This window comes from Lepidochelys olivacea, assembly GCF_965140295.1.
Source record: "Lepidochelys olivacea isolate rLepOli2 genome assembly, chromosome: 4".
NCBI classification, from domain to species: Eukaryota; Metazoa; Chordata; order Testudines; family Cheloniidae; genus Lepidochelys; species Lepidochelys olivacea.
Window position 1 is genome coordinate 49,536,792 of NC_140414.1, and position 24,052 is coordinate 49,560,843.

The following is a 24,052-nucleotide window of genomic DNA, read 5'->3' on the forward strand; positions in this document are numbered from 1 at the left end:
GATGCCTGCTCTGTTTCTGTGTACAACTGGTGTCCATATTTTTGTTGTGTTTTTTTGTTTTCAAATCTGAGTAGCTGCATCATTAACAATCTGATTTCTTCCTGTAATCAAATTGTGGGGGCAAAAAAGCCTTTAATATGGCTGCCATATTTCTGAAAATTTATCCTTTACTGTTGAAATAAAAAGGAGTACTTGTGGCACCTTAGAGACTAACAAATTTATTAGAGCATAAGCTTTTGTGGGCTAAGGTTGAAATAAAGGTCTGGAGATAGGCTATTTGCTTCCATATCAGAACTTTCTCTCACACGTGCACACTGCTACAACTTAAGCTATCGGTTTTGTAAGATTTAATATTGGAAGGGTTTTGGTTATTGCAGTTAGGTATAAGTAATTAAATCTATTAAAGATCATGTGAATTTAGTGAGAGTTTTGCAAATTACTTTAACTTGGGTTGGCAATGAATCTTCATGTTTTATTCTTTAAAGACCATATGCTGTTCTAAATCCACATACACAACTCCTCTGTTAATAAATATCAAACAGTATATTGACCTGTATGTTTTTGTGGATTAAATCTGAGTGTTATGGGGGGGGAGTGGGATCAAATGAAATTAAACGACGAAGCTTTCTTACAAACACATATATTCAGAGATGGACTGAGCTACCATATATAGTATAAACTACTTGTCAGAACCATCCAAATTCAGGCGGATGGGGTGTTGACCCAAGGGGTCAGTTTGACCCATTATACAGATAGGAAACAGCTGTGAAATTTGTTGATTCCTTGCTACCTTCCACATACTTGAAGGTGTTCAAAGCTGGGGTTTTGTTTCAACTCTAAATTCAATTTATATCAATATTTTTTGAAAAAGAACCTAAAAATCTACAAAGAGCAGTAGTTCCAGCTAGGTTTTTTCCTTTCCCCCTTATTGGTTCAGCTGTATTTTCCATTGCTAGTCTTAAGGTTTCACTGTTCCTATTTGAAGGTGGCTTTTGGACCCTCAGCATATATCCACTGTCTCTACCATCTGAGGGAGCTGGAGCTCCAAGGTCACCTACATGCTGCACTGCCATTTGGCTACTAGTTACAGTTTGACTGAAACCTGCTGTATAACTCGTCTCTTTTCCTTTCTGTATTGCATTGCTACAGCAATAAAATGGCTAGAGTACAAAAAAGGGAAAATAGGTCAATATTTTGAAAGTAATTTTGTGTGTAAAAGGATGGGATTTTGAAAATTTAGAAAGATGAGAAATCCATTTTAAAGTTCATTAGTCTTTCTTTTGGTAAACTACTTTCAGAGTTTCAGTCCAGACAATGCAGACATTGTTTTACCTTTAGCAGAAATATCTGGGCTGTACAATAACATAATATATGAAGTTTTCTGACTACACACATCATCTAGCCAGCTGAATATACAAGCAAACTCGTCCAAAAAGCACAGCTCATCCTGCCAGGCACTAAGAGACCTTATCTCCTGTTAACTGCAATGGGAGTTGAGAGCAGACAGCATGTTACAGGAGATGATCAACACTTCATAGGATTGGGCCTCTAAAGGTAGTGCTTGCTCAGATTTCCAACTCCTATTCTTATTACAGATGTGCCATTCAAATGAAGGCTCCTATTGTATAGAGGAATTGTCATATTGTAACAGAACATTTCTGCATGGCCAAAGTAATGCTCTAGAGGGTGGTGGAATCCCCATCCAGAAAAACACCCAGTCATTGGTACAAATGAACATATTTTAATATTAGGGTTGAAAGAAAATATCTTTAAACAATTAGCCAAAAGTCATAGAAAAATTGAGTTTTCTGCTTCCATAAGTGTCCAAATTAATTAAATCTTCTACAATTCATACATCAGAGATATATGTATAGATATTAGTGAACAGCAAATCTGTATCGTGTTCAAAGAGAAATATAATGTAATCTTGGTCAAATTACAAAAGGCCAAACAACGTTCAAGGTCTACATCCATAATAGTAAGAAGCCAGCCACAATCATAAAAGGGGAGAAAAATGTATCCTCTGTTTCCCTAAATATCTTGTCTAGGATCTAGTCACATAACAGTGAGACTAAGTCCCTTATCTCAACAAGAGAGTGCATAGTATCCAATCAGTTTTTCAGCAGCTTGCTTTGCGTTTTTTGGTGCATGTGGTTTGTTAGCCCTATGACAGAATGTTCAGATTTGGCCCAATGTTTAGATTCTGGTCAACACAGTCAGCAAAGATTAGGGATGATTAGTTCATTTACTGATGTAGAATTGAGGTGTCAAACATCTCTTGGATATTAAGGAAGACTTACAGATGAAAGGCAGTTTAAATAGCAATTGTTCAAGGAAACATGATTTGATAGCAGGCCAAGGATCCACTCTACAAATTCCCAGGTTGATTTGTTTAAGTGAAAATAGGTAGCAAAGTAAGGTATGTGAAGTAAGAAAAATGGCATGAGAGCAAATCAAAAAGATCCTTTCAACAAAGAAGACTAAATGTGTACAACTATTCCAGATGTTCCTTGAGATGAAACAAAACACAGTAATTGTTTCCAGATTGAGGATACAAGATGAAAATGCCTGGGGAAAAGAATTCCTAAGGCACTGAATATATGTGACACCTGTAGGCTCAAGGTTAGGCTGATTGCCTAAGGGAACAGAGAGCTTCCAGACTGTTGATCATTTATCAGATACCTGTAAAACGTTAAAAGAAACCCACAAGTAGGAAAAATAATAAAGAACATTCATGAACCAAATGGAAATGGGCATATCCAATAATTAAACGTAAGGAAGAATTACTAAAATTAATACTTGGATTTACTTTTACCTCCAAGATGATAACAGTATCCTGAGAAGCATTTAACTACACTATGACAGGTTTCAGAGTAGCAGCCATGTTTGTCTGTATCCGCAAAAAGAACAAGAGTACTTGTGGCACCTTAGAGACTCACAAATTTATTTGAGCATAAGCTTTCGTGAGCTACAACTCACTTCATCAGATGCATTCAGTGGAAAATAGAGTGGGGAGATTTATATACACAGAGAACATGAAACAATGGGTGTAAGGAGAGTGATCAGGTAAGGTGAGCTATTACCAGCAGGAGAGCGGGGAGGGGGAACGGACCTTTTGTAGTGATAATCAAGGTGGGCCATTTCCAGCAGTTGACAAGAACAATTACAATTAATGATTACAGACCTAAAAGTGGCAATTCTTCCATAAAAAAACAGACTCCAACGCGCGACTGCTGAATAATGGAATTAATTTGCAAACTGGATACAATTAACTTAAGTTTGAATAAAGACTGGGAGTGGATGGGTCATTACAGAAAGTAAAACTATTTCCCCATGTTTATTCCCCCTCCACCCCAACTGTTCCTCAGACGTTCTTGTCAACTGCTGGAAATGGCCCACCTTGATTATTTTGATGTCTTTGTTTTTAATTCTGAGTCCCACTTGTGACATCTTGCTCAAGTCAACCAAAACAGTGTGCCAGTGTGTTACCACTATGCCTCAGTGTGAGTGAACTGTGCTGCTGCTAAACTATTTGTCAGCGCCCTGGCATACCAGCTTGTCTGCCTTGCCAGCTGATTCTTCAGGACTATGCCAGTCCAAACTTTGCCTTACAGGTAACAGTGAACCTTATTTCCCAAGTTCCCCAGAGAAGTCTTCCTGCAGTCTCCAGTCCCTCTCACTGGACACTCACAGAAGTTATTAAGTTCACTGCCTCCAAAGAGACAGAGCAGACAATAGTCTATTAGGTTAGCTGAAGACTTACACTTCACTTCAATATAACAGCACTGAGAATTTTTTTTATTACAAAACTAATAAGTTTAACAAGGAACATAGGTTTGAGTGATTTCAAGTAAGAGGAAGAGACATTGAAAGGTTACCAACACACTTTCTAGTGACTAAAACCTAACTTCAGGAAGTAACAATCTTTGTCTAAGAAGGTTTTCCACCTACAGTCAGTTCCCAGTGGCTTCAGCCCTCTTGGTTGAAGGATCCAGCTTTCTTAGATTTCAAGAGCTCTGACCTGTTGTGTCCCTCAGGTGATGGATGCCAAAATAGTTTTCTGTTTCTGCTTATATTTTCCAAAGTCCATCTGTTTCAAAAGCCAGGAAAGCTTCCTGGGGGTAACAGCCTCCACCCCCATCATGATCATTAAGTGTTTATTTCTTCCACTTAATAGCTTGAGGGCTTTGTCTACATTCTGTGTAAATGTACTGTGTAAATGTTCCATTGTTTCTGGTCTTGCCTTGCTCAGTTTATGTTGGAGACAAAGTCAACCAGGCAAAACAACACTCCTTGGTTTAGGACAGCTGGGCTTATGCACTGCATGCCAAACACCTTTTAAAAACATATTTCCAGCACACATTTATAATATTTTATATACTGCCCATACATACATCATGCAGTATCAATGACCAGCGTGTTTACATACAATACCTTACTTTTTAGATACAGATTATGACAACAGTGAGTTGGGGCAATGAGCGTGTCAGGCATGATGTGAGTCACAGTATAGTGTGCTCTTTGCCATCTGGCACTGAGGCGTTCTCTGGGTCACACCTTTCATAGGGTCAAAGTATACTAACTCCTTTAATAGTCTAGTACCCTCTATGTATTTGTTCTTTTAGAAAGTTCTGACTAAAACAAGTGAATATTATTTTCCTTTGAAAAACTCATTGTCCTGTTCTATAGATAGGAAACTAGCATCCTAACTAATGTCAAGGCTTCTGAACCATGGTGGAAGACTGGAATTCTGACTGCACTCCAGTGATGGAGAGTAGCAACTCCAACGTAGGAGGCATGTTAGAATGGTAAGGGGAAATGGTGCAGTTGCCTTCAATGGTATCATGCAGATTAACATCAGCTGAAGATCTGACTCAAGTCCAGGTGATGCACTGATGGAAATTCATCCTTTTTCTTCTTTCATCCAAAAGTACAGTCTTGCTTGCCAACAATGATTGGGATGGGTGGGGCAGAGGCAGGCAAAGGGACTTCAGCATTACTATTAAAACTTTGGTAGACCTTTGGTCAGCTCACTAAGAACTGCCAGGCCCCAGCTAAGGAGGTACCACTTGCAAGGGGTTCCAACATTGCACCTGTGGATGATTGAAATGGAGATAACACCACAGTAAGTTACTAAACAAAAATTTCTCTGCCTTTCACAATGCCTAGTCAGTGATCATTGGATTAATTTTACTGATACTAGTTGCTTTTCTTGCTACACCTTTCTCTTCCGGCCCCCTGGCCTGACAGTTACACCAACATAAAGTCCCTTAGTCTTCCTCACACTCAGTCTCTCCAAGCCAAATTTTGCCCTACATCATGCCTGTTTAATCCAATTTATTTCCTCAGTGGACCAAATTTAGAGATAATAGGTGAAATCTTGGTTCCACTGAGGTCAATGGCAACATTCCCATTAACTTAAATGGGGCCAGGAATGTTTACATAGTGGGGTATAAAGTGCATGCAAGTAAGTGGATGTGAGTCAAATAAAGTAAGTATAAGGAAATCCAAGGGATTCTAAATTTGTGTAACATAAAAACTCAGAGGTCAGGAAGAAGGGGCTAAAAGTAGATCCCTATTGTCATTACACATGCTAATGAGAGCTGGGAAAACTGTTGCAGTGAAATATAAAATGAGGAGTTTATGGTTTTCTGTTGAAATCATATAAAAACAGAATATTTCTTTAGCAGGAAATTAAAACAGTGCAGAATTAATTTCCTATTCCAAATCAGAACAATAAATTGCAGGGTGCCATTTTCAAGAGTACCTAACTGACTTAGCGGTTTAAGTCTCATTTTCAGAAAAGGTGCGTAGGCATAAGTTAATGAGTTTTAGGAACCAAAGCTCCCAAATAAGTTTTGAAAATAGGACTTTCGCTACTAAGTCACTTACAGCCAGATTTTCAAAGGTATGCATGCACTTATGTATGATAAGTGATTTGCAAAATCCCACTAGGCAACTACACACCTAACTTCCATTACAATGTCTTTAAAAATCTGCGCCTTGCTGCACTTTCAATAATCTTACTCAAAATATAACTTTTCCAAAAACAGGTAATTTCTGAAAAGTTTCAAATTAAAAATATTAAAATGGAATATTTTCAATCAAAAGTGTACTATTCAACATGTCAATCTGATTTTTTTTCCCTAACACTCCTGATTAGAAAAGCCTAAATTTTTGTTGAAATTGACATTTTAAACACATTTTTCTGTGAGAACTTTTTCACTCAATTCATTTCAACCAGGTCTATTGCTGATAAAGTTTACAGGTGACACAAAACTTGGTGAGCTGGTTAATAATTATAAAGTCAGGTTAATTCTTCAGAATAATCTAGATCCTTTGTGTTTCATGTACAACATCCTGGGTAATAATACGAGAGGGCTCCATATTCCTATATCTAAGCTCTTTATTAAGAGATGCTGCAACTATAGCTAGCATTCAAGTCATGTACACACAAACTGGCTTACTGGTGACTTCTTTAAATTCTTCCTATCTTCAACCTGTGCTCCTCCCTGCACATTCCATACAGGATGCTACAGTTTGGTAAGCTGGCTGCATCTGAGCAATGTGCAATTTAATACTGTCAAATACAAGGTCATACATATAGAAATTAAAATATAGGTCACACTTACAGGAGCAGGGACTCTACTTTGGAAAGCAAAAACTCTGATAAGAACTTGGGTCAGTGTGGCTTACCAATTGAACATGAGCTTCTAGGGCAATGATCTGCTAATGCAACTGTTGGACATAAAAGTAGGCAAATATCCAGTAGGAATAGGGAGATGGTATTACCTTTGTATATCGTATTAGTCAGACCATTAATGGTTTATTGTGTCCAGTTAGGATGCCCACACTTTTAAAAAGATGTGGACAACTTGGAAAGCAGCTATAAGAATGACTCAAGGTTTGGCAAACTGCCTTACAGTGAAATTTAAGCAGCTCTATCTATTTAGCCTATCCAAGAGATAGCAGAGATGACTTGGTCATGGTATATAAGTACTTTAAGGAGAAAAATTTTCTGAGAGTAAAGAGCTCTGTAATCTGACAGACAAAGGCATATTCTGATCCAATGCTGGGAGCTGAAGCTTCAAAAATTCAGGCTAGAAATAGGGCACAAAAGAGAGGGTAATTAAGTGTTGGAAGAATTTACCAAGGGATATGGTCTTGAAGTGTTTAAATTAAATTTGGATTGCTTTCTAAAAGATATTCTGTAACTCAATCACAAGACAAAGACATGACAAATTACTGTGTGACATTCTATGGTCTGTGATATACCTGTCAGGTTAGATGATTGTAAAATAGTCCCTTCTGCCCATAATCTATGAATCAAAGAAAACTATCAGACTTCACATGGTCTTACCTGTAACACCATTTCCTGAAAAAGCCACCTTCTATAGCTGATATTTAGTTGAATGTCAGCCAGGAACATCAAACTGTCATTGTGGGTAAATTGTGATTCACTGGAAATTATGTGCTCAAAGGGGTGGCAAAAGCCAGGCTAAAAGTAACAAAGCAATGACATTTATGTAATACTTGCTATTTTCAAACAGTATTTAATTAACCCCACCATGAAGTGGGTTATTTCCCCCCCATTTTATAGATGGTGATGGAGGGGTGAAAGACATAGGCAAGTTAAATGACTCATCTACTACTACAAAGCATGTCAGGAGAAGATCCAAAATTAATCATGCATTTCCAACTACTAGACACATATTTAACACTTTAATCCATTTCCTTCTCAAAATCCCTGTCCTTTCAATTGATCAGTGTATGGAATACTTTCATCGCTATTTGATACCATAATCTTCCTAAAGCTATCCATAATATTATTTGATAAAATACATAATTAACAATGGGTAATATGAACATTTTATACTGTAACTAGTATTGCACAATATTAATGTACATATTTCTATCTATTATTGTCAAAATATTAATAATCTGCTCCTTTCTCTTTTCCTATCACTCTTTTACAAGCTACCTGTCTTCCTGGATTTACCTCTTAGGATAGGGATAACACCCTCATTCCTTTCTCCCATGCATCTATTCAGAAAGGTTAAATTTCAAACTAAGGATAGTTTGCAGTCAGTCTTTATATATTAATTTTCCTTCACACGGCTAACAGCTCAATCAAGCTCCTGAGGAAGTTAATGGAAAGACACCCACTGACTTCAATTGAAAGTGGAGTTTGCACCATTTCATCTGCATTTTCTTCTGCCAAATCACTGCATCTTGTGGCTGAGTAAAAAAGGAAGCAAATAGGTCTCATTTTAGAAGGATTTAGAGAGGACACTCCTGGATTTTCCTGCAATGATTTTCACAATAAAAGTGAAAACTTGAATATAATTCATCACAACAACTAGTGACCCACTTTTGATCCATTCTTCACTGTATTTCAGATTTTTGACAAGTGATAACATTGGCCTCAATTTGATCTGACTTATACTACTTTTGCAATAGTGTAACTCCCTTGACTTTATGGCATAACTTCTGATTTATACCAGTTTCAGTGAGAGCAGAATCAGGCCCAGAAGCCTACTTATTTTTCCACAAAAGTAATAAGCATGAATCATTACTTATTCCATGCTCCATGATGTGTGAGCACCTAACTGAGAGAAGAATCAGGCTCTTCATTTTCGAAGATAAAATTTATTATCAAACATAAAATACAGCTAGTAGCTCAAATGCAGTTTAAATTAGAGCTACTGGGGAAAAAAATCTGTTACCAAGATATATTGTACTAGCCGGGGTTGCTTGAAAGTACAGTAAGTGGAAAATTATCTCTATGGCTGAGACAGAAGGAAAAGAGAGATCTTGGAGGAATGAGAAAAATGTGGATGGATATATGAAATTATTTATCTAGTTAATTATTACATATTTTAATTCACTTAGCCAGTGAAATTAATGACCCTGTTTTAAATAATTAAATGGATAATGTCATTAAACCAGTAGTTTAATTGAAACCTACAAACCCAAATGTCAAATGCTGACATTGATTCATGGTATAAATATGAGTTCAAAGCCCAGAGAGGGTTTCCAATAGCCCTGCTTCCAAACTGGTTGCTACATTGTTTCATGTTAAAGATACTAATGAATGTCATTCTTCTCCCCTTACTCTCTGCAGAAGTCATTATTAACACACCTCCTTCCATTCTTTTCTGGAGTCCCCAAGTGGGTCTGCATTTGCTTTCTGAAAAGTAATTCAGTAGTGCTGCACAGCTACAGAAGAGCAACAAGAAAAAAAAAGTCGACGGTAGCCCAAAGTGAAGAGGAAGCTTTGGAGATTGAAAAACTTTTCCAATACATATCAGTATTGCTAGCTACATAGGCTTTAAGGTCAGATAGGACTATTATGATGATTTAGTCTGACCTCCTGTAGAATTTCATCCAATAATTTCTGCATCAAACCCAATAACGTTTGGTTAAACTAGGGCAGGGCTAAAATTTTCAAAAGGTTCCAAGTGACTTGAGATCCTAAGTCCCATTTTCTAAAGGCTCTTAGGTGCATAACTAAGAATCTAACAATGCAGATAAGCACATAGTCAGATTTTCAAAAGCAACTATGCACCAGCTCCCATTGATTTAATTGCTTTCAATGAGAGGCAGTATTGCCTGAAGGTTAGAGCACTGGACTGGGACTCGGAAGACCTGGCTTGTACTCCTGATTGTTCTACTAGCCTGAAGGCTAACTTGGGGCAAGTCACTTCACCTCTCTGCACTTCAGTTTTCCCATCTCTAATAAGAGAATAAGGATACTGACCTCCTTTGTAAAGCACTTTGAGGTCTACTGATGATATGTGCTATGTAAGAACTTATTATTATTAAGAGGTCATTATTTGCCAACAGTTATCACAAAGTCATACCAGAGTTGCCACAATCTCCACTTATGCCTCATATAATGAATAATTGCTGTTCATCATGTACCACTGTGTAACTCTGATAAATGTTAACATTTTCATGGTGATTTATTTATTTATTATTGCTTTATTGTTATTATTAGGGCATTCTTAAATATTGCAGATATCCTTGTTACTATCATGGCAAAACTGAAGCTATTCTACTTCTGTTCACTGAACTACTTCAGAAAAAAAAATGTTTATTAGTGCCCTCCCACTCAACCAAAGCACAGGGTTTTCTGAAGACATCTTAATGCATGTCTTGTTGACAGATAAAAATGTACACAACTTGTTTTAATTTTATCCCATGTATTATCATTTGAATCAAGATAAATGACTTATCACACGGGGCTAAGAAGTGCTACTTCAGTCAAAACAAATAATGATACTACATGTACTGAACTCTAACACACATTTGATCTTTGTTTATTCAAACATCCCCACTCCTTCCTGGCTTGGTTTTCCTATGTACCACCTAACCACATATCCAGTCTTAACTTCTTCACCCCTCCATCATTTTGTCAAGGCTGACCCCTTATCTATCTCCTCAGCACTATGTGTTAAGTTCATACTCATCTCTAGCTCAGCTGTCTGTCATGAAATCACAGAAATGTAGGCTAGAAGGGACCTTACGAGGGTAATCTAGCTCAACCTCCCCCTCCCCCTCCGCATAGGCAGGACCATGTATACCTAGACCATCCCTGACAGGTATTTGTCTAATCTCTTTTTATACAATCCCCATCACTGAAGATTTTTTTAACCTCCCTTCCAAATTCTTAACTTCCAGTGCTTAACTATCCTTATAGTTAGAAAGTTTTTCCTAATATCAAACCTAAGTCTCCCTTGAAACAGTTCAGGCTAATTACTATTTGTTCTACCATCAGTGGAGAGCAATTGATCATCCTCCTCTTTATAACAGTCCTTTACATATTTGAAGACTTATCAGGTCCCCTCAGTCTTGTTTTCTCAAAATTAAATATGTTATCCTTTATGTTGCTCTCCTCTGCTCTCTCACCAATTTGTCCACATCTTTCTTGAAGTGTGAAGCCCAGCACTAGACACAATACTTCAGCTGGGGCCTCACTGGTGCCAGTTAGAGTGGGACAATTACCACCAGTGTCCTACATACAATATTCCTGTGAATACATCTGAGAATATTAGCCTTTTCCACAACTGCATCACATTGTTGAATCATATTCAAATGTATTGTGCCTGTAAGTTTATATTTTAAAAATGCAGGGGAGGAACTCCAAATTTAGTTATCTTGGGAAGCAGGATGGGGAAGTACTGCTCATGAGACATTGCTGAGAGACCTATCCTGGCAATGGTTTCAGAGCCACTTGCTCTCTGAGCTGTGGAGATATGTATCCAGGTATGTCTATGTAATGTCCTCAGAGGATTCTATCTAGATTTTTAAACAGGACTTGGAACAACTGCCAAAGAAATATTCCCAGATTTTACACTCATGCCAGTGCATGCTTGGAAGGGTCTTTGAGTAGTCTGAGTCTTTAGTTACAACTTCCCCTGGAGAGCAGACATGGTAGCAGTGTTGAATGCCATTTCTCAATAACAAATATGGATTTAAAGAGCTCCCAGCAAACTGGTACATAAAAGGTCTGGTGTGCAGATGTTCTGTTTATTCACCAATTTGGAGTGAGACTTGTACATTTTAAATTATGTCTCTAATGTTGATGTGAAGGATTCTGGATTGAGTTTCAGTGAGACACTGAAAACCTACCTTCACAGATGTTCCAAAAATGTCATTCAGTTAATAGTCCCAGCTTGAGGTCCTTCTTCTCCTGCCTCCCTCTGACTCTTCTGCAACACAACTAAATCAGAGACAAGACACAAATTCTCCATTCAGCGAGAACTTTCCAAAGTGAATTCAACTTGCCAACCCTAGTCCTTCAAAAACAAGCATATGAGCAGTCCTAGTAATTATGCATTTACGTTTTCCCACGACCCAGGCATACATTTCAGCTATCTTACATGCCCCAATATAATGGATTTGAACCCATAAAAAGTCTTTGGGCATTCACATAAGATACCTAAGTGTCCAATTATTCAATTTACATGCACAGTTATTTTTCTATGCAATTCAGTCCTGGAGCACCCAAAACCAAAAGTGACCATAACTGCAGGCTTCAAAACTTGTACATTAGAAAAGTAGTTAGTTTTGAAAACTGGGCACTTTCGGTAATATAGCCCATAGCATTAAAAATTTAGAAGTCCTCCCTGTAGACAGGCAGGAAGGTGAAGTGCTGCAGCCAAGATGTCAAGAAAGAGAGTAATAAAGGGTGAGCCCTAGTCCAGTGGATGAGCACAAAACTAGAGCCAGAAGACCTGTGTTCTCCTACCAGTTCTAACTGTCTTATTGTTGGAATGCAGGAAATGTCTTCAGCTCTGTGCCTTAGTTTCCCACCTGAAAAACATTTAGAATGGGATCTTAGTAATTGATTATTGCATGATGATATTGTTTATTGCTTTTATTTCCCCAAAACTCCATAGCATCTCTAGCTCACAAGAGCAACCCCTATGACAACAAGAAAGAGGCAGAGCCCTCAGATAACAGTAATAAGCAAGGGGAGAAAATGTTTGCCAGAAAATGTTTGTTTGTGTTACGACTATATTTCTAAATGTGCAGTCTGACTATACAGTAGTTCTTTTTTAAAAAGTGTGTGTCCTTTTTAAACTGTAATATGTTCATTAGTTTTTTTTCTGTATTATACAGTAGTCTTCACTGCTGGGGCTGCAGCACTGAAATGTAATAATATCATTGGCTGAAGACTCTGGAGGATTCTGTGGTCTGTCATTCTCTGCGTGGCTCTCCAGCTGAGAGCATTGCTCTTCATTATAGCATTTCTTTTCAGCAGTATCATTCCCCCCTCCTCATTCAGTAAACAACAGTCCCCAATTAGTCAGACAGCTGTAGATAAAATACCAGATAAGAAAAATGTAATAAACTGTTTCTCCCTGCCACAAATATACACTTTCAAAAGTGGCCACTTTGGCCAGCAAAGACAACAGACAACAAATTCTTTACCCATCCCATAGATTGAGATAGTTAAACTCAGATCAGTTAAACTCTAGATCAGTATTTCTCAACCTTTTCGATACCAGTGGCTGGCTTGCTGCCTTCCTAAACTGTGTCGGGGACATCTCAGGGACCAGCACCATCCATGGACCAGTCGTTGAGAAATTTTGCTCTATCTGATGTTTGTTTATCCTCGTGTTTGTAATAAAAGCTACTCCTTCCCTAACTGAAGTCTGTTTAAACATTAAAAGCTAAACCAAAAACTCCTCCTTTCCTCACAGTTAAAAATCTTAGCTACTTATATGGCACCTATTATTGTACCATCTGAATGCTTCACAATCTTTAATGTACTTACCCTCATAACATGTCGAGAGGCAAGGAAAGTTATATTATCCCCAGTTTACAGATGGGGAACAGAAAGACGAAGTGAATTGCCCATCATACAGAAAGTCTGTGACAGAATAAGGACTTGAACACGGGTCTACAACCACCTTGGCTGCTCCACTAACTACTGAAGCTTGCCCACTAAGCTTTGCTTCCTCACCCCCCTCAGTTACTAAGACCTGCCTCATGCCAGTTAGGCATCCCTTGTCATTGGTACTGAGCCACATTATCTCACCTGGAGCTCCAAAAGAATTCTGCCATCTGCCACTACACTCTTTCAGAAAGTGCAACATATTCCACCTGGTATCCTCAGCCTGCTCTGCCAAACTAGCCCTAAACTAACAATTTTCATCTCCTGAACACTTTACACTGCAGTAAATTCAGAATAGCTCATCTGACTTCTGTGAAATTACTCTGGATTTTCATTTACATAACTACTATCACAATCTGGCCCCTTATTTCCTTTAACAATCCAATTTACACTATACTTATCTATCTTTCCTACTCTATATAATATGTTTAGTGATTTATCTTCCCAGAGTCAATGGAGTTTAGTCTACTGAGCCCAAGAGCAAAATTTTGACTTGTATTGTTTCTCTATCGGTCTTCTTACAGATCCTAAATACCACCTGTGAAACTGAACTTCCAAGAATAGGGTTTCACAGTCTCCAGATTCAATTGTAAAGATGGTCCACAATTCTTAGTCTGACTCAGATTGATTGGAAACTCACTTCTCTAATTGAAAGAGTGAGATGATCCAGGCTGTAGGACATGGGATTTCTTTCTTGCCTCTCTAGGATGATACAGGTCCCATCTCATGGAGAGACATAATTCCAAAAAGTACTATCATCTCTCAGATGTTACATTCTTAGAGCAGAGTGGGAATATTTTATAGAGCTGGCTCATAAAATAAGTTAGGAATAATTTGTTTGGCTGCCACAGTTTACCTCTGCTGTGGTCCTCTGCTTCTTCTCAGTTCCTAGAGAAAAAAAATCTTTGGGGATGGGACAGGGAACTTTGTGATTGCTCCCACGCATATATCACATGGATATACTGAAGATTTTTAAGCCTCCTAGCAACCACAATGGTAGCTACTGGTGCATTCCAACATTGCATTGACTGTAGCTTTGGGACCACAGGTTGGAAGTAGCAATTGCTCCAGGGGAAAAATGTTAAAAGGGACTAGAGTAAGGCAGCCCTATTTAAATATACCAGCCTTTTCTATCCCCCATTTCAGGAAAATTGGCTTAGATGTGAGTACCCAGTTCTGGAGACACCCTGCCCCAACAGAACTTTCCTACTCCTGTATTATGAGAGTACTGATAATGGCAGACTTGTCCCCAGCTAGCATTATGGTCATGAATCCAATGAACTCCTGGAGCTGCCCAAACCTCCACTGTCCACATCTCTTTCTAAGATCCAAAAACTTTGGAAGTAGTACTTTCCTAGATACAAATTAATAAATCATTTGTTCTAGGGGTTTTTGTTTGTTTGTTTGTTTTAATATTTGCACATGGTCTTTAAATAAGTGCAGTAAAATACTTGACATATTGGAATATCATAAGATTTTGGCAGATTACCTAACAAGACATACTAGGCATGCTGATTTCCCAGCACAATTTATACCATCTCAGATTTATGCACAATTATTATTTGCTATTCATTTGGATTTAGAATATTTATTTCACAGGAAATGGCTGGTGGCTTTTCTTTCTCTTCTGGAGTTGTTTTTCCCTTTCACTAAAACATTAAATTTGCTATTTTGAATTGAATAAAATAAAGATGAATGAATACATAGGGGGTATGTCTGAGCTAATGCAGTGGCTAATAAGCCTTCACTTGTTCTTCCTTATGGCCCTGATCCCACAATAGCTTTTGATTGTGCTTATCTTTACTTGCTGTAAGTTTCACTGAAGTTGGGGGACAACTTACAGTATGGAAAGTTAAGCATGTGCATAAATCTTTGCACGATGGAGGCCTTTGTTTTCCATTTATCAAAACCTTCTCACACCCTCTTCTCTGCCAGCGATGCTGCCCTTGAACATCCACCTGCCAACTTCTCTCACAAACATCAGCTTCTCCCACAAACATCTACAAGTTTTCTATCTTGCAGGCCCTTATGCATATAGCATCCTTCTTGAAGAAATCAATGAGGCCAACTCATCCTCTCTTCCTTCAAATTGGAGGAGGGCTCAAATCCTGTGTCAAAACCCCATTTATTGTGATACCTACAAGAAGTTAGCCAACTAATGACTACTATTGATTTATGCAGGGAATATTGCAAAAAACTTGTAAATAACTCAGAATCATGAAGTCATGCAAGTGGCTAATCTTTATAACTGATCTTACCTAAACCCTTGCCTTCCTTTCCGTCTATTGTATGTCACACTCACTTGTTGTAAGCTTTTCAAGGCAGAGATCACATCTTCCTATGGGCTTGTACCGTGTTTTGCCCAAGCCTGTTTGATGACTCATAGTACAATATAAACAACAACAACAATTATTATCTGGTACAGTTCAAGCATGGAGAAATCTGTGTTAAAAATCCTTTCCTAAGTAGCACCTTGCCCCAAGCAGCCATTCCATAACAGCACCAAGCATTTTACACTGTGACATTATCTGTTTTACCCATCCAAAGCAACCAGAGACCATTCACAACTGGTCCCAGAAGAAACAGCTGAACTACTTAAATAGTCATAAGGCCAACATGGTATAGACTGCACCCAGACTGTTTTTTTTCCATAGAAGACACTTCACTTTACAGAGATCTGCTCTAAGTTTTTATAATGAAACACCAGACAGCAGTTAAATATAATACACTTTACTTACGTATGTCACCTGTGCCTAGGATAACTGTCAATCAGATCAGTGTTTCAGCTACAAATGGCCTTCTATCTTGTCAATAAAAAAAAGACACTTAATATGAAGTATTTGAAATTGAAATGATTTATAATAAATAAATGTTCTATAAACAAAAACTTTTAACTAGTCAATATGATTTCATCTTGTATGAGATTCCAGTCAGTTATCCAAGCAAATTTCTAGACCACCTTTATTAAAAGACCACCATCTTTAAAAAGACCAATTTTTGTCAGTCCCTTAAGTAGTTGCATGACAAAGATTTCACTGTAGTTAAATTCAGTGTGAAACAGAATAGTGCAGGTCCAGGGAGAATTCTACTTGGATCTCAAATGTAACTCCCAGACAAATCTATAGTACATTGAGTCTATGCTAATAATAAATTATAACTTTCTATTGTTCCTCTGACTAATCTTGGATGCTTCATGCTGCTCTCAACCAAAGATGGTAAATAATGTCTCTTCTTTCATGCTGTTTCCAAATTTATTTTGTTTTTTCTTTTCATTTCAAATACTATGAGTACCAGTTACACTACAGAAAAATAAATCTGAATTTTAAACCTTTTAAATGTGATACTACATATTGTGGGAAAATCCTCCTCATCTCTTTACTCCCCTTTTCCCACTTTTCACATAAGCCCTTTCAGCTTCAATTAATTTCCCATTAAGTATGAATCTGGCACATTGTTTCAGAAAACAGTTTATAGTTTCTTCACTGCTAATGCCAAAGACAGTTTAGATATAAAACAGTTTGGGGCTTTACAAGGGATTACCACCACTTTCAAGCAGCACCTCTGATTCCAGAGCAGCTATGGTTCAAAAATTTCTGATGAGAATGACATCAGCTACTACTCAAAGCCGCACATATATTACAGGGTATAAAGAGAAATGAAATCATCATCATTTCTGCCTTGCTGGACTTGGTGGTTTTCAGTCCCCTAATAAATAGTTATACTAAAGTTATATGATGTTACCTCCAGGGATGGCTAATTACTTACTTTTGAAATAGCTACCTTGAGCAAAACATCTGGTGATTACTAGATTTTTCTTCCCTTCATCCTTATAAATATAACACTATTGTAAGTTCTAGCACACTTGATGCAACTCAAAAATTCCTTGCATCAGCATTAATGACCATAAGGAAATGGGTTTAGCAGTGGCTACATTATAGACACATTACTGTGACAGCGTATACGAAGGACCTAAAAAGATCCTTCAGAATGAAGGGTGTAACACAAATCTTTGAGAGGAGGCAGGATTTCAGTTGGTTATTTTAAGCAAACAGCAGAGGGGCCATGTGACAAAGGAGGAAGATTTTTGTCTTGCATGTGAAAAATAAGCAGTCTGTGTTCCAAAGGAGGCAAACATTCTACCCCACTTTCATTGGCTGCATTTCATTGGGCTGGGGTTCATTAGCTAGGACAACAGCAATGGTGATTTCTCTATCAAAAGCAGGAATGAACAAAACAAATAGGAAGACCTGACATACTTGGAATTTTTCTGATAGAACACATCGTTTATATAGTACTTCAAATTGTCAACTTAGAAGCCCTTAACTGGTGAGAGTGAGAGAATGGAAATTCAGTCTGGTTCCTTTAAAGAAAAGAGGAAGGTCAGAAACTCAGTAATGGTTACAAAACCCATCTTAAGACAAAGAAGTCACAGTTCTGTAAATAGAATGAGGCACTCCTCTCATCTCTACCCCCCCCCCGCAAATTCCCTCAACTCTATTAATTCTGTGCATATCACTGTGGCATGAGTGGCTTACAAATTCTAAATGTAAGCACAAAGGATCATTGCATCTTTTCCCTCTATTCCCCCTCCCCCCACACAAACCATCAAAACATTTACGGTTAGAACAGACTAAAGTCACAGTTCTGTTATCTATACATGATTTTCTTCATGGAAAGATACAAGAAATTAGAGCTGTGTATAGATGTTCATATTTGGGCTTGGAGTTCCTATGGAGTCCTGTTAGGAGTTAAAGATAGCCTCCCCAAAGACAAAAACCAGAGAGGACAGTAGTGAGCACACTGACTTTTCTGCAGGAAGGATTCTGCCGTGGTGTTCAAGAAGTTCTGTTGGCACAGTGAGGTGTAAGTTACTGGCCACTTCATACTTAGGTATCTAAATGGGAGCGGTGCTCTTTTGAAAATCTCTCCTGGCAATTGTAAGAGCTATATTAGCAACATGCTACTAATACTGCCTCATAAAGTTGTTATCAACCTATCCATCTGTCTTTCATAGAAATTAGGGATGAAAGAGCCCCATTAGGTCATCTAGTTCATATCTTTGCCAACGCTAAATTGTTCCATGTTGCATTTCTCAAGGTTTGTTCAGTGCTGTTTAATGACTCAAGCATCAGAGCTCCCACCACTTTCCTCAGGAGATTCTTCTATGTTTTAAAAGATCACATTGTTAAGAAATGATGCCTGACATTCAGACTAAAATTTCCTTTGCTCATTCTTCCCTTCCTCCATATTATGCTTATACATGGCATGGGTCAAATTCTCTTCAGTTACATCATGCAGCCTTTCTAAAGCTAGAGGGGTTGCTGCTGGAGGTAACCATGAGAAGAGTGTCTTCATATTTTATTCCTTTTAAAAAAAAATGAATTTCCTGATCGAGGTAGCAGCTTTATTTTCATGATATGCAGAAAAAGAATAAAAAGGTATAAACTGGTGAGAACTTTCCTTCACAGGAAAGTCTGCCTTTCTATCTTAGCCAGAAATGTCACTTCAGAGGATCATAAAAAAATAAATAAAAAGGTCAGAGACCACTGGGATTTTATAAAGAAAGAGAAAAGAGAATGAGGAGGGTATAAATAGCAGATGAAGTCATTTGCCAGTAAACAATTTACTGTATTTCTCTATTGTAATAAGGCTATTTCTTCCACAAGGCAATTGTGCTTTGGCTCTTTGATTTTATTAAAACCCAGCATAAACAATAACAGTAACACAAATTCATTGTTAGTATGTAGATTTTTTTGGCTCCCAGAGCAGCCTGCATGCAGGGAATGTTCCATATTTACATGTTCTTAAGTTATGAATGGACGTTTCTGAGGATAGGGAATGCTGTTGCTGCTGAAAAGCTCCATGCAATGTGCCGCTTTGGGATTCATAAATACACCTTCACACATTGCCAGTTGCAAAACTGTATTTGTAATATTTTTCTTTACTAGCTCTTCATATAACCCTTTTTAAGACTAACCCAGCTCCTTCCAAACATGAATTTCCAGTGCAATTTCAAGTTAAATGTAAATCTTGATAGCTTTCATGATTGATGAAAATGTATAATGCAGGCCTATAAAAGGGTAGTGCCATATGTAATACTAGAAAGAGATGTATATGATTCAGAGTATATATCTTTATATGTGAAATACAATCTGAATTGGAAAATATATTCCGTATTAGAAACAGATGAAGCTTTTCTAACTTCCACTGATTGGCCCTTCAATTAATTTTCTCTTTAGCTCTGTCAGAATTACTTCTGACATTTTATTCACTGGCACAGTAATAACAGGTCATTTCCAGGAACCCATAGCTAACCTCTTCCAAAGAGGTTTAGGAAACACTATTTTTTTTTCCCTTTGGAAAAGTCTGATGTCAGTTTAAAGGTTGTCCAGAAAAAGGAGGGTTAAAATTCCACAGAATAAATCTCTTGAGCAATTACATAACCCAGAACAAAGGAAATCAAGTTTGGTTTATAGGAATCACAAAATTACAGTAAGTCACACAAACAAGAAACCTCTCTAATTTTTTTAGACTGATCACTCAGTTAAATGTTTTATTGTCTTCTTTCATTCCCCAGCTTCTGCTGGGAGGCAGCATTGAGTATCTGAACCTCACAAACATAAGGTTAAATCTGGTTAAGCCTAGAAGCATAAAACTGAGTCTTAAATTCTCCAGGATGTACCCTGACCTCTTGCCAAGTCTCAGGGTAACAGGCAGACCTGAGAGAATAATCACTGTAAGGGTAAACTCTTCTCAACTCAGATCTCAAACATAATTCTTATTCCTGCAGTCGGTTTGAATTTGTCTTATTAATGAATAACATTCTTCTCCAGAGAGATGCTAACAAATATTAAATCCTGCACCCCTTCTGCTCCAGGATTCCCTATACATTTAAACATGTCACTCCTGTGCATATGGGGATCCTGACATTTCTCTGTTCTGGAAAGGCATTCCATGCCTGCCCTTTCAGTAAGCAAATAAAGCAGAGAGATTCATTTGAGATTTCTCTCTCTCTCAGCACTGTCTCTAATGATTCCACATTAAAGACAAAGGGCCAAATTCTGCTCTCAAATACACGGATGTAAATTCAGAGTAAGGACCACAGTCATTTAGTCTTAGATATGCCTGCTTTACCTGCACGTAATGGAGTTTAAGTTAGAGCAACTTACACACTGAAGAGCCCAGTGTAAACTATCATAGCGCTGGCCGCACTCTACGTTAACTTACATTAATTGAGACTCCATTACACTTCAGTACGGTGAGTAAATATATCTTGGTGTACCTGAGCAAGTATAACGGAGATTGAGTGTAAAGGGATGGGAGTGCAAGGAATTTGAGTTTCTCCTCCTTATATCACTTCTGAATTTGGTCCTAAGTCCATTGAAGTGCATATTTTCACTAGTGTAAAGGAAACCAGACTGGCCCAAAGGGCTTACTTCTACTATGACTTACTCTACTTGCAAGCAACTTATACCATGCACTACATAATGTCACAGTGATTGCAGAGAACCAAAGCCAGCCCAGAATTTTGGCTAAAGTAATTTCCCAAGTAATTGTTGAGTCAAATGCATGCTGCACTCCAAAAAAGTGACTCTTTATTAAAAGCTTTGTGGTGTTCCATAATTTCTTCATCTCATCGAGTTTGCTTAGTTTACATTGTTTTTAGTGCCACTCCTGCAAACTCAACCTGGTATCTAAGATAGAAGGAAAAAAGTAAAAAACAGATTCTAATGCAGTTTCATTGGTAATAAAGATGATGCAGATTAAATGATTCCCTCAATAACAATTAACATATAAATGTCATTAAAACAAGTCACTTACCTATTTAAACTGAGGTTCAGGGAGGGAGTTTGAATGGTAGCAAAATCTAGAGACCTAATTGTTAAGAGAATTTCTTACTATCCTTGCAAAGATAAATTGCTTTACAAGTAGACAGAATGAAAGGTAGGTAAACAGATTTTGTCTAAATAGGGTAAATTGTAGAAAAAAAGGGCAGCAGAAAAAGAGAAAGGGTTGCATAAAGGCCTCACATATCCCATATATCTCCTGTTTGAATTCATTGTTTTGGAAGAGAAGACTTGGAATCAGGTGTGTGCTGGGAGGAAGTCACACTGGAAATAATCCAGAACGTCCTGCTTCTACAAAAAGAGAATCCGAAAGTAATTTAGGTAGGAGACCTTATTTAAATGTTTCTACTTTGAAATATGACTGAAAATAGCATTGTAGACTTCAGCCACTGCTGCTGTACAAGGAAGAAGAATGTATTACTGATTAAGATAAGGAATAGGATCCTTGGGCAATTCTGTTAGGCTCTGTTTGCCTCAATTCTCTACCTGTAAAATAAGGATAATAATATTTTCCTATTTAACAGGCATGTTGTGATGATCAGTCTAGACACTCTTGAGGTTCTCAGAAACTAAGGTGTTTCAGATACTAAGGTCAGAAGTACTTAACTATGTTTTGAATGTGGGGCTTTGCCAGTCAATCTATAGGCTCTTCACATCATTCCCATACCATTTGTTCTTATGAAATTAGAGACTCAAAATAAATTGGTCTATTCAGATTGCACAGAAAAAAAAAAACCTCTTGTGGGCCTGAATTGATAAATTAGAAGAAAAAAGTAGTTATATTACTTCAATAATCAATTAGGACCAGATTTTCAAAAGCTATTTTTGTAATTATGACTTGTGGGCACAATTTTGTATGCACAAAGGCTGGATCTTGGACTTCTAGGTACCTGAGATCCAAGTGATCCTATCTGAGAGTGCAAAATGTTCTGGGTGCAATTTCATATCCATAATTCTTTGTATTCAGAATTTTGGATGCAAAAACAGAGGCGTGGTTAAGTCCAACAGAATTTTAGCTTTCATGATTTGATTCTGATCTCAGATTGTCACCGTGACTCCATGGGTCACAACTGAGAATACCAAATTCAGGACAAAATGCTGAGAAAATAGGGCAGCTACACCCCAAAATTGGTTGTTATTCTCCCATAAGATTTACCAAACCAGTAACAAACGTAAACTTCTGTTTCACCACACTGGCTAACAAGAAGTCAGAAAAGCAGTCTCCTTCGGTATTCCAGTGCTTGTATCATCACCAAAAAACACTAGACTTAATGAGGAGTGGTTATTTAAAACCAATTTAATCAAACACAAGGGTTCTTCTGATCCCAGAGGGCCAGCCACATACCCAGCTCAATATATAACTCAGATCTCACCCAATAATCATGCTGTTGCCAATCCTTTAGTATCTAAAATCTAAAGGTGTTTTTATAAAAAGAAAGAAAGGGGAGAGTAAAAATTGGTTAAAGGAATCAAATACATACAATAATTGCAAAGCTTGGATCAGGCTTGCAGCAGTGGTGGAATAAACTAAAAACTGATGGCTTGTTAAGTCTCTGGTTGCTTCCAAATTTCTGGAAGGTCCTCAGTCCCTTGGTTAGAATGCTCCCATTAGTATAAGTTCATAGTCCAGAAATTTGAGCAGGAAAGAAGCAAAATGGAGATGTTTCCTGGGCTTTTTGTAGCTTCTGCCAAGTGAAGGGAAACCCATTGTTCTCACTGTGGAAAATTACAATTAACAAGATGGTGTTTGGAGTCACATGGGCAAATCACATGTCCATCCATGATTTTGCTTAGTCATAGTAGAGGCCATCACAAGAAAGTTCATTAAGTGTAGATAGGCGTCTTTCATGGTCCATTGTGAATTAAGTGTTCCTTGATGAGCCATTTAACTTGAATATTCCTGTCAAGGCTGAATCCCCACTCTGACACTTTGAGTACAGAAGGTGGAGGCCCACAAGGATTTTAAAAATTAATACTTGCCACTCCAGGCTTGTATTAAACTCCCAAGGTTACAGCTTTTCTCTGACCTTGGTTTGGTAAACGCTGCCACCACCCAAATGCAAAAAAACTCCTTGGACCCAGGAAGGAACACTTGGGAATTCCTGCCTGTGGGGTACCTCAAGCCCTTACACACACACACAGGGAAGAGCTGAGAAAGAAAACAAAGGAAATTAGCTGTTGCTACCAGCTAATCAAACAACATGCACAAACCTCTTAGGACACCAATAATCCAATCCTGTTCTGTATTAAACTCTAAAACGAAGAAAATACGTCTGGAACCTAGGCTTTTGCTAGATTTTAAAAGAGCTATTTCAAAAATTAAGCACCCAAAATTGATTTTGTGAGGGTTAGCTTAAAGGTTACAAGGAAAGAAAAGCATTTGGAGGTTAGCACAAAGGAGTCAACAAGCCTTAAAAAATAAACAGAAATAAACCTAATCATGTCTTCCTAAACATTCCTAATATACTTACATATTTGGGTTGTTAAAAGTAGTTCTAGATATGATCTGATGATTTTCATAGCTGGTTCAAACTTTATACAGCATTCCTGCTTATAGCATTGCTGCTCCGTGTCCCTGCAGCCCAGAGAGAACAACCAAGCAACAGAGGGAACATTTCTTTCCCAGTTTTAAAAAAGTTCTAGCCTTCCCATTGGCTCTTTTGGTCAGGTGCCCAGTTTCCTTTCTTTGCCTGGGGGATTTCTAACCCTTTACAGGTAAAGCAAGCAGAGAACAGCTACCAAGAGGAATTTTACAGCTAACTGGCTAGCTGGATGTCCATCAAAGGGAGCTACCCCCTCA

General features: G+C 37.8%; 1 long non-coding RNA gene across 3 annotated transcripts; it reads right to left on the minus strand.

Moving 5' to 3' along the window:
* Positions 1-1,934: 1,934 nt before the first annotated feature.
* LOC311520189 lies at positions 1,935-23,811 on the minus strand. Of its 3 annotated transcripts, none has more exons than XR_014711509.1 (5): positions 23,724-23,811; positions 12,254-12,318; positions 11,635-11,725; positions 7,361-7,498; positions 1,935-5,093 (listed from the first exon to the last, which is right to left on the minus strand). It is a non-coding gene; the product is annotated as an uncharacterized lncRNA (long non-coding RNA). The 3 variants fall into 3 exon arrangements; XR_014711510.1 differs by lacking the exon at positions 23,724-23,811 and adding an exon at positions 15,664-15,750; XR_014711511.1 differs by lacking the exons at positions 1,935-5,093; positions 7,361-7,498; positions 23,724-23,811 and adding exons at positions 8,125-8,238; positions 15,664-15,750.
* Positions 23,812-24,052: the final 241 nt, after the last annotated feature.